Source organism: Triticum aestivum, chromosome 7D (genome assembly GCF_018294505.1).
Source record: "Triticum aestivum cultivar Chinese Spring chromosome 7D, IWGSC CS RefSeq v2.1, whole genome shotgun sequence".
Classification (NCBI taxonomy): Eukaryota; Viridiplantae; Streptophyta; class Magnoliopsida; order Poales; family Poaceae; genus Triticum; species Triticum aestivum.
In genome coordinates, this window is record NC_057814.1 from 316,446,714 (window position 1) to 316,458,009 (window position 11,296).

General features: G+C 53.0%; 1 pseudogene; it reads left to right on the forward strand.

Annotated features, from left to right (window-relative positions):
- The first annotated feature begins 8,939 nt into the window (after positions 1-8,939).
- Positions 8,940-10,428, forward strand: LOC123171089 (TOM1-like protein 6; annotated as a pseudogene).
- Positions 10,429-11,296: the final 868 nt, after the last annotated feature.

Sequence of the window (11,296 nt, forward strand, 5' to 3'; positions counted from 1 at the left end):
TTTATTCAATTTTATTGTATCAAATCACGGAATCATGATAACCAAAGAGGTATGCTAAGTGGACTCGGTGAAGAAGCCATTCACTTCCGCCGCAATCTCCATACTAGTGAGCTGATCCTCCTTAGAAATCATCTTGGAGGCAGCATCAATGTCTAGTGGCGGCGCCGCCGAGGCGGCCATGTGGTCAACCTCCATGGCGACGTGGGCATCGGTAGAGACCGCCAAAGCTGCCGCGATGGGCACCACGGGGGTCGCCTCTATGGGCGCAGCAGGGGGAGTAGCGATCATCACGGGTGCCGCCATGGGCGTCGGTGGAGCTCCCTCCTGAACCAAGGCGAGGTGCGTCTCACGCGGCTTCCAAGCCTTATATGCATCAACGACCTCGTGTGGTGCGCGGCACTGGCGGGAGAAATGCTCCACCGAGCCACAATGGAAGCAGTCCTGAGGCCTTTGCCCTCCCTTGCCCGGCTTGTGCTGCTTAGCCGGGACGGGGGGTGAGGGCCCTTCTTCTTGCCCTTCCGGCCCCTCTTCTTCTGTTGAGGCTTGTGGACTTTGAGAGCGTTCACCTCCTGGCGAGAACTCCCCCCAAGTGGTTGCGCGACAAAGTTCTTTTTGAGAACCTCGTCCTCCGCCTCCGCCACCTGGAGGACATCAATCAACTCTGAATACCTCGTGTAGTTCCCCTGGCGGTAGTTCCGTGAGGACTGGACCGCGTCGGGGTGGAAAGTGGATAGGGTTTTCTCAATCTTCTGGGAGTCGGTAATCTCAGTACCACACATTCGAAGAGTCGTACAAATCCGGTGCAGAGCCGAATTGTACTCCCCAACTGTCTTGAAGTCCGCAAACCTCAGACGGATCCACTCTGCCTCTGCATGTGGCTTCACAGTGTACTTCAGCTGCTCAAACCGTTGCTTAAGAGCGGTCCAAAGGCCAGAAGCACTGCGCTCAACCATATACTCATCTTTCAGAGTAGGTGACAGGTGATGACGGAGAAAGTGCAGAGCCTGCGCATTCTCAGTTTCAAACTTGGGATCAGTGACGGACAGCTGGGCCCCCTTACCGATCGCCCTCAGGAGGGTTTTGCCCTGGAGAAAGATCTCGCAGTCTGAGGACCATGACAGGTAGTTCAGCCCTGTCTCGGCCAACTCAGGAAACTCCTTGTTGACAATTCCGGCCATCTGCGATTTATGCAAAAATCATGAGATTACAGCAGGTAATCTTTTGCACAAAGCAATGTTGATAAACTTATTCAATAAAATGACGTTCCAATATTTTAAACATGCTATTATATGACTTACTAAATGATTAAGAGTGCTAAACAATTAATCTACAGCAGTAAAATCATACTATAATATCATGTTACAAAAGATAGCATGTTAAGCGCATCTAGTATGTGAAAACTAGTCCAAAAATTGAATTCCCGAGGCATTTTTAAGCCCAAATACGTGTTTTCGGCGAAAACAGAAAGTTCTAGGGGCTTCTACGCAAAATATTACAGCAGGAATAAAAACTCGCGTAAAATCTGAAAACTACGGGGGCTAAACCGCAAATTGCCGCGCTACAGCCGGCGCCCCCCCCCCCTTTTTTTTGGAGGAACCCCCACGGCCACGGCCCATCCGGCCCAGGAGCCAGTGGGCCGGCCCAGCCGCCAGCGGCCTGGCGCGTAGCGACGCTAGGGTTTCCCCTAGCGCCCGCATCGGGGTGCGGCGGCGGCCAGTGGGCTCGCGCGGCGGCGGCTCGCACGCGGGCGCAGCCAGCACGGCGCGGTCCCGGCATGGCACGGCCATGGCGCGGCGGCGGCCGGCACGGCGCGCCCCAGCACGGCGCGGCTACGGCCACGGCTCGCAGCGCGCGCGGCCACGACCACGGCGGGCGGTGCGCTGCCACGGCTACGGCCACGGGGCGGCCAGCACGGCGGGTCTGCGCGGCGCGGGCAGCGGGGCTACGGCCAGCACGGCGGCGCCGGCGACCAGCGGGGTCGCGGCCAGCAGGGCGGCGCGTGCAGTAGGCACGCGAGCGCGGCGACGGCAGTCGAGCGCTCGGCGACGGGGACGGCCAGCAGGGCCATGGCGACGCCGATGGCGACGGGGACGTCGTCATCTGCCTCGGGATGGCAAGATCGTGCGTCTTCGGGACGTCACGACGCGTGTACGTCGGGTACAACGCGGCGGTGCCGTGCTCATCTGGAGTACGTGTAATCACCGTCCCCCCAGGGTGTAGTCAACAAATCTCTCTTGATCCAAGAACATCGACATTGGTCGGCGACGTATTCGTTCGCTCAATTCTTGGGAGAGAAATCCACACCATAGGTAGATTGATCCGAAAAATAATCTAATCGCAAAAACGGAATCGCAGTAACGAGAGGAATTCATTTTTGCAAAGAGTGGGGATCAGATCTTATACCTCCGCGGGATCGACCAAAGCCTGCGTGATGCAGGCTTGACGCAGGCTTGACGGAGAGTTGATGGAGCGAAGCGTGCTGATAACGTGTTCCGCAACTCCGCCAGCGAGTCCGGTCCGAGGTTGCGGAGCGAGGGCGAGCGTTGTAGACGAAGTAGTCGAACACGCGAAACTAAATGACACAGAGAGATATGGAGGAGACCAGCTTTATTAATCAATGATCAGCAATTACAATGATGGCTCCTCGTTGCTTTATATAGGGGGTAAAGGGTTAAGGGATAAGTACCCACTTAACGTAAAGTGGGGGAAATGGGAGGGGCTAGCCCGTGCGATACGCACAAGGCCGCCGCCATCCCTGGTGGCCCCGGTTTCCCAACAAATCCAACTCCACTTTGGGTTGGGGCTCGGTTGCTTCGGCAAGGTAGGCAGTGCAACGAGACAACAAGGAAAGATAAAAAAGGTGGTCCAGATCCGAGCCCAAGGAGGAGTGCGATCTACGGCAAGTTTCAAGATCTTGTCGTCTCTCTCCTGCACGATCAGATGGCAACCAGTGAAAAAAAAGTCAAACGATGTGACTTGACATCGCCTTCACAGCCACGCCCTGCCTCTCGCTTCGGACGGAGCCAAGCCTCCGCCTCAGTCTCCGTTCCGAGTCGCGGCCTGCCTCACCTAGTCCGCCCCCGCGCGACCTGGATCTCATGGCTGGCCTCGTCTTGCCTCCAAAGAGCCGCCGCGAGCCGCCGCCTCCACCTCGTCCTCCATCGACCAACCGGCCACCGCACCGTTGCAGGCTCGCCTGCACCCAGCAGTCGTCGTGGCCTTGCCTTACGACAATCGTCGAGCTGCCTCATGACCTCGCTGCACCTCGAGCCTGTTAGAGTAGTCATTATGGTATACGACTTCTAGTCCAAGTCAGTTTTGTACCCCTACCCCAAGTCGGTTTGTACCCTCTTATATACTCTTGTATGCCGCACCAAATCATCAACAAGCAACCATTTTATTCAGCTTTCATGGTATCAGATACCGGTCCCAGGGTTTAGGGTATGGCTCCGCCAACGCCACCGCCGCCGCCGCCGCCCGGCTACTTCGAGCGCCGGGCCGCACTCATCGCCAAGGCTGCCAACGCCGCGGCCGCTTCTCTCTCGGCCCTCACCATAGCTCCATAAAACTACCCTGCACCCATCCTCGCCGCACCAATATCTCTTGCTGACACAATCTCCGACGTCAGCCCCTACATCCCCATAGTTCTTGATCTCGCCGCCCACAACTACTACCATTGGAGACATCTCTTCGATCTCCACCTCGGCCGCTGCAACCTGCACTCGCATGTCGCCGCCAACTGTCTTCCCCGCCCCGATGATCCGCAATGGTTGAAAGACGATCTCGCGATCGTCCAGTGGTTCTACACCCGCATCACCACCGAGATCTTCAACATGCTCGATCACGACGGCGCCACCGCTGCCAACATCTGGCACTCCCTCCGTCAGCTCTTCCAAAGCAACACCGACAAACGCTCCCCACACCGAGCTTCGCAATATGGTGCAAGGAGACGCCCCGGTGAACCTGTTCTGCCAGCGCGTTAAGACCATTGGTGATGAGCTCCGCGAACTCGGCGATACAGTTAGCGACTCACAGCTAATCAATATCGTCGTCGGCGGCCTCAGCGAAGACTTTGACAAGCAAGCCTCATTCATACCGATGATACGGCCCCCTCCTACCTTCGCTGAAGTTCGTTCCTTGCTACAACTCGCGGCGGAAACACAAGCTCGCAAGGACTCTCGCCCCAAGGTCTTTCATGCTGCGGCTCGTCCTCCTCTGTTGTCTACACCAGCGCCGCCTTCCAGGCCGGCTCCTGCCGCCGGGCCGTCCGCATCGTCATCTGTTCAACCGCCCCCAGGCTGGCGTCCTAGTCCGAACTACCGCGGCAAAAACCCTATCTACAGGCCGCCGTCGACATCACCAGCACCGAGTCCTGCACCACCCACCAGTGCTCCATCTGCGGTTGCATGGCGGCCTCCTCATGATCCTTGGACGGGGCTTGTTCAAGCATGGCCCATTCCCTGGTCCGCTCCGTCCACCCTCGGTGCTCCGCCGGCATACTCAGGTGCCTGGCAACCCGGCCTTCGGCCGCCTACTAGTGCTCCCGGGGTTCTCAACCCCCGACAGCCGGCCAATGCCTATCACACCGCCCCGACGTATGCTCCTTATGGTCATTACAGCACCGACAGCGGTGCCTACTACACACCTCAGCCGGCCCTGCTCCCGACGCCACCCCCACCACAGCCGGCCAATGCCTACTACACTCCCCAGCCGGCCCTACTGCCTTCACCATCGTATCCGCCGGCACTGCTTTCGACGCCACCCTCACCTGTGACGCCGAGCTGGGATCAAGCTGCCTTTCTCCAGGCCATGAATAACTTTGCTGCACAAGGAAACTCAGGTACGGATTGGATCTTTGATTCAGGGGCCTCTAGTCATATGTCTGCATCTAGTAATTGGTTATTTCTCCTTTCCCTTCCATTATCCTTGGAGATGGATCATCTATTCCTATATATTGTGTTGGTCAGGCTCAACTTCCCTCTTCCCCCTCTTTTACTTCGCGATGTTCTAGTTGCACCCGCCCTCATTAAAAATCTTATCTCTGTTCGCCAATTTACTTGCGACAATCGAGTTTCGGTTGAATTTGACCCTTTTGGTTTATCTGTGAAGGATTACCTGACCAAGGCCGAGATTGCTCGCTTAAATAGCTCCGGTGATCTTTATTCTCTTAATGGAGTTCCTGCCGCCACCCCTCCAACATCCATGCTGGCCTCCGTCGATCTCTGGCATCGTCTCTTGGGCCATCCCAACCCCGCCGTCTTAGCTTCTATGCTTAGTGAATTTACCATACCATGTAATAGGGACTCTCATAATTCTGTGCTTTGCGAGTCTTGTCAATTAGGCAAACATGTGCGTCTTCCCTTTAGTTCCTCTAGTTCTTGTAGCACTTATCCCTTTGAATTAATACATTGTGATTTATGGACCTCTCCCATTGCAAGTGTTTCGGGTTTTAAATACTACCTTGTTATCCTAGATGATTTCACCCACTTTGTCTGGACTTTTCCTCTACGCAACAAATCCGAGGTCCATTCTCTTTTCCTTAATTTTCAACGCTATGTGTCTGTTCACTTCTTCCTCCCAATTCGCTTTATCCAATGTGACAATGGTCGCGAGTTTGATAACATTAAAAATCGTACTTTCTTCTTACAACATGGCATCCTGCTTAGGTTCTCATGTCCCTACACCTCCCCTCAAAATGGTAAAGCAGAACGCTCTCTTCGCACCCTCAATGATATAGTTCGCACTCTCCTCATTCAATCATCTATGCCTCCCAAGTTTTGGGCTGAAGCCCTAACATGGCCACCTTCCTTCTAAATATTCGACCTTCTAAAACTAAACCCAACACTACTCCCTATTATTCCCTCTTTCTTTCCCACCCGGACTACTCCGCGGTTCGTGTTTTCGGTTGTCTCTGTTTTCCCAATGCCTACGCCACTTCTACAAATAAATTGTCACCATGCTCTATCCCATGTGCTTTTCTCGGCTTCTCTGACAAGCACAAAGGCTATCGCTGTCCCAACCTTCACACCGGACACGTTCATGTCTCTCGTCATGTCACGTTTGCTGAGCACATTTTTCCTTTCTCACAACGCACTACTACACCATCCAACACCCCTAGCTCCGCAAACACCCCCTCTCCCCGTCCTTTCCAACTATATACTCCCCTACCTGCCGAACACAACTTATCACCACCACCAATAACACCCACCATAGCCAATCCCAACCATACACTCACCCCACCCGAGACGTCCCCAACACCCCCGACCCCTGCTCCCTCCCCAACACCCCCGGCCCCTACTCCCACTCCACCACCCAGCCCTGCTCCCACTCCACCACCCAGCCCTACTCCTTCGTCCAACTCTTCTGCTGCACCGGACTCACCAGTACCCACCTTACCCCCTCGTGCTATTCCTACAGCAGCCCCGATTATTGATCATCGCATGCGTACTAGGGCCAAATTAGGATTTCATCAACCCCAAGACCGCCTAAACCTTCATACCTCCGTATCTCTCACTTCTCTTCCAAAGAATTACAAAACTGCTCTACTTGATCCCAATTGGGCCGCTGCCATGCAAGAAGAATATAATGCTTTACTTCAAAACAACACCTGGCAACTTGTTCCTCGTCCTCCCAATACAAATATTGTTTCTGGCAAATGGATTTTTCGCCAAAAGTTCCACTCCGATGGGAGCCTCTCACGATATAAAGCCAGGTGGGTTTGTCGTGGCTTTTCTCAGCAACAAGGAATTGATTACGAAGAAACCTTCTCTCCTGTTGTTAAACCTAGCACCATTCGCACCGTTCTTAGTGTTGTTGTCTCCTCTTCATGGCCCATTCACCAACTTGATGTTAAAAATGCTTTCCTCCATGGTTCCCTTCAAGAAACTGTCTACTGCCAGCAACCTCTGGGTTTTGAAAATCCATCCTTTCCAACTCATGTATGTCTTCTTCAGAAATCTCTCTATGGTCTTAAACAGGCCCCACGAACTTGGTTTCAATGCTTCTCCTCCTTCATTCAAACAATAGGCTTCACTCCATCTCTCTCTGACACCTCTCTTTTTGTGTATCATCAAACTTCTGACACTGCCTATTTACTTCTCTATGTAGATGATATCATTCTTACCGCCTCCTCTCAAAAGTTCATAGATCATATTGTCTCTCTTCTTAGATCTGAATTTTCTATGACTGACCTAGGACTCCTTCATCATTTCTTAGGCATTGCTGTTGTTCGAGATTCCTCCAGCCTTTTTCTTTCCCAACGCCAGTATATTCTTGATCTTCTTAATCATGCTGGTATGCTTGACTGTCAATCATCTCGCACTCCTGTCGATACTAGTTTTAAACTTTCGGCTACCGGTGAACCCTTTTCCGATCCTACTCTCTATCGTAGCCTAACAGGTGCTCTCCAATATCTCCCCATTACTCATCCTGAAATCTCTTTTGTTGTTCAACAAGCATGTCTCTATATGCATGATCCCCGGGTTCCTCACTATAATCATGTTAAACGCATTCTTCGGTATTTAAAAGGAACTCCCAATCATGGTCTCCACCTCAATAATTCTTCTCCAAACTCGCTTACCGCATACTCTGATGCAGACTGGGCAGGTTGTCCTGACACTCGAAGGTCCACTTCCGGTTTTTGTGTTTCTCTTGGTAACAATTTGATTTCTTGGTCTTTGAAAAGACAGGTTACAGTCTCACGTTCGTCGGCCGAGGCTGAGTATCGCGCTGTGGCACATGCCGTTGCAGATACAATCTGGATTCGGCAGTTACTCTCCGAGCTACACAGGCCTATTGAGCAGGCCACTAATGTCTACTGTGACAACATATCAGCAGTCTACATGACCAGCAATCCAGTTCAACACCGACGCACAAAGCATATTGAGATTGATATTCATTTTGTTCGTGAAAAGGTTGCTCTTGGTCAGGTTCGGTTGCTTCATGTTCCCTCTACAGCTCAGTTTGCTGACATTTTCACCAAGGCACTGCCTACTAAGCCGTTTCAAGATATCTGTTTCAGTCTCAACGTCGTCGAGCCTGCCGTTGATACTGCGGAGGGATGTTAGAGTAGTCATTATGGTATATGACTTCTAGTCCAAGTCAGTTTTATACCCCTACCCCAAGTCGGTTTGTACCCTCTTATATACTCTTGTATGCCGCACCAAATCATCAATAAGCAACGGTTTTATTCAGCTTTCAGAGCCGCCCTGGCCTCCGAGCCGCCATGTCGCCATGCTTTTGCTCGCCGCCGCCTTCAAGTCGCCGTCCACGTGCCCCTGGCCCTGCCTTTGCTCTGGCCGTTTCCGTGCCAGGCTGCCGTCTCCGCCTCTGCCTGGCACCATTGCCCAGCAACCATCGTGATTCACCTCTGCCGCGAGCTGCCGCCGACTCGCTTCAACCCATCGTCGCTGCGGGCTGCTTCCGAGTTCCCTCAAGCCACCTCTCCACCTACCTCTCCGCCTGCCTCTACTGGTGTGGCCGTTCAAGCCACCTCCGCCTCTCTGCCGCCGCCGTGGCCTCGACCCAACGCGAGCCGCCCGCTCAGCCGCCACCTCCGCCGCAACAACCCACCTTGCCGGCTATTCACCTCACTGCCGGAGCGTGCCTCGACGCGCCTCCTCCTCTGAGAGGCCCCCTGCAGCCTCGCCTCCGCCGCCTCAAGCCGCCTCCGCCCACGCGCAACCTCGCCTCCAAGTGGCCCGCACGGCCACGGCCGACGGCCTCGTCTTCGTCGTCCACCTCGTCCTCGACTCGCACGGCCTCGACCAAGCTCGCCGTCGCGGATGTGCCTCCAAGCCGCCGGCCTTGATTCGCTGCCTCGTGCTGGATCTGCCGCCTCACCGCCACTATGGCCCGTGTGCCTCGAGCCGCCACCTCCTCCACAGCCTCGCCTTGACTCGCCGCCCCCGCTGTTTTTGGCCTCGAGCCGCCCGCCTGCCATGGCCGCCGCCGCAGCAGCCGCCTGCTTTTGCCTCACTCTGCCTCTGCTAGTGGCCATCACGGCGGCCGTGCCAAACCATCCGCCTACGAGCCACCCTCGCCGGAGCAGCCTTGAGCCGCCCGCATCTGCCTACGAGACGTGCCCGCTTGGTTTTGTTCCGGGGCGCCGTCTCTACGGCCACGCCAACCAAGCTGCCGCTGCGACCTGCCCTCGTCGGTGCGGCCTCGAGCCGCCGCCTCCACCTTGCCTCGCCTCAATGCCGACCGATGGCAAACAAAGGATTTGGTAAAAGTAGTAGAGAAGCGGATGCAGAATAAGGACCCGAAAGTTTCGTTTTTTACTTTGACGCTCTTGGAGACAATGACGAAGAATTGTGGTAAATATGTTCATTCTAAAGTTGTTGACCAGCCTATTTTACAAGGAATGGTTTAGATTGTTCAGAAGAAACATGATCTACAAGTGAAGGATAAGCTATTGATACTTCTGGACTAATGGCAAGAAGCATTCGGTGGATCTGGGGGCAAATATACATAATATTACTGGTTATACATTGAACTAAAGAGGGCAGGAGTAAAGTTCCCTCGCCGTCCTATGGATGTCCCTCCAATATTTACTCCTCCTGTGACGCATCAATCTCAGGCGTATGGTTCACCTGCATATCCCACTGGAAGTCTAAAATGACAGAATGGCATCTGATATTGAAATGCTGAGTTCATGGGATCTGGATAATATTAGAGATGCAACAGAATTACTGAGTCATATGGTGAACACTTTGAATCCTACTAATCGCATGGCCTAGAAATAAATGACCACTTACAAAGTGTACTTGCAAAACACAATGCCATCACTTCTGTTTCTCGTTTGCCAGTTAAACACCAAGGAGAGATGAAATACTTAGAGAGGATCCAACACCACAGCCATCGGCACCTCCGGTTCTTGCATAAAATGAGATCCCCGTTGAAGAGGGTGAAGAGGATGAGTTTTCTCAGCTAGCAAAAAGAAAGAACAAATCTGTATCCTCCTGAAGCATCTACAGATTCTTCAGACTCAGAGCCAAAATTACAATCAGTAGACGGCCATGTCAAATGGGTCACAATTACCGCCGAACTATCAGCCTGCAACATTAAATGGACAACATTACCCTTCCAACCACCAGGCGTATTCAATAAATCAGGGGTACACTCCATACAACAATTACGTTGCGCCCTGGGCCCAAAGTGAACAGAGTGCACAGACTGGAGCATATCTAGTTCAGCCTCCACAATATATACATCAACGTATCCAGCACCAGCGTCCCTATTCATCTGATAAAAATACCAGGTGCTATTTGCCCTATCTATTTTTCAGTACATACTATTTCATCCGAGAACAGTTACTCTGGCTTACGATATTTTTTATGCAGGACAATTATTCACTGCAAGAGCGATCATCATGGGACGAATACAGAGCTTGCGCCAATATTATCATGCGCTAACATCATTCTCTAGCGGTGTTCATCTATGCCACGCTGCTCGACGAACACACGAACAAGTTGTCACACCACGTTTCAGTCTACATCAATGTCGCGACCAACCCATCCATCCGCGCCCGCGCCCGACTCTCCCGTCTGCACTGACATACAAAGCCGCGGCTGATTTATCCGTCCACGCCCAGGGCCAACTCCCGCGTCTACATCAACACACAAGAGCCGCACTCGTCTGCACGAGCTTCTCAATGGACATGCGCAGGCCCCCACCCTTGCGGCCCGGTCTACTCCAACAACTCTGGAGCAAATCATAAATATATTATCAGCCTCCGCCTGCACCGAATGGATCAATGGACAGGCATGCTAGTCGCCGCCCCTGCGTTTCAGTCAACTTGAACAAGCTGCCGGTTCAAACCATCCACCGGGTTACTGACACGCGACTCATATGGGATTATTTATAGCCCGCCACGATCAACATTAACCTTCCGCATGTTCATATTGCGTCACCAATACTGGGGACATACAATGAGAATTGCGGAGATCATCAAGTAGCCACACGCCTCTGGCTTCCATAAATTTCATTCTTCAGCTGTCAACTACATACCGATTTATCCCACGGTCAAGTATGAAGAATTTCAAGCCGACTGCTCGAGTCATCTTAAAGACTCGGGGTCTACACAAACACGACTCAGCAGATTTGGCCGGTTTCACAAATTCAAGAACCCCGGGTCATTGCAAGGAAGACACCCCGGACCCGGGGGCTGTTTCTATTGTTGGCGAAGAATTAAAGGGCGCCAAAGAGCACTTGCTGCCATGATGCGCAGTTCAAACATAGGTATTCTGCCTTATTGGCAAAAAGTAAGGTTACCAAAGAAGACTAATCGCCATGA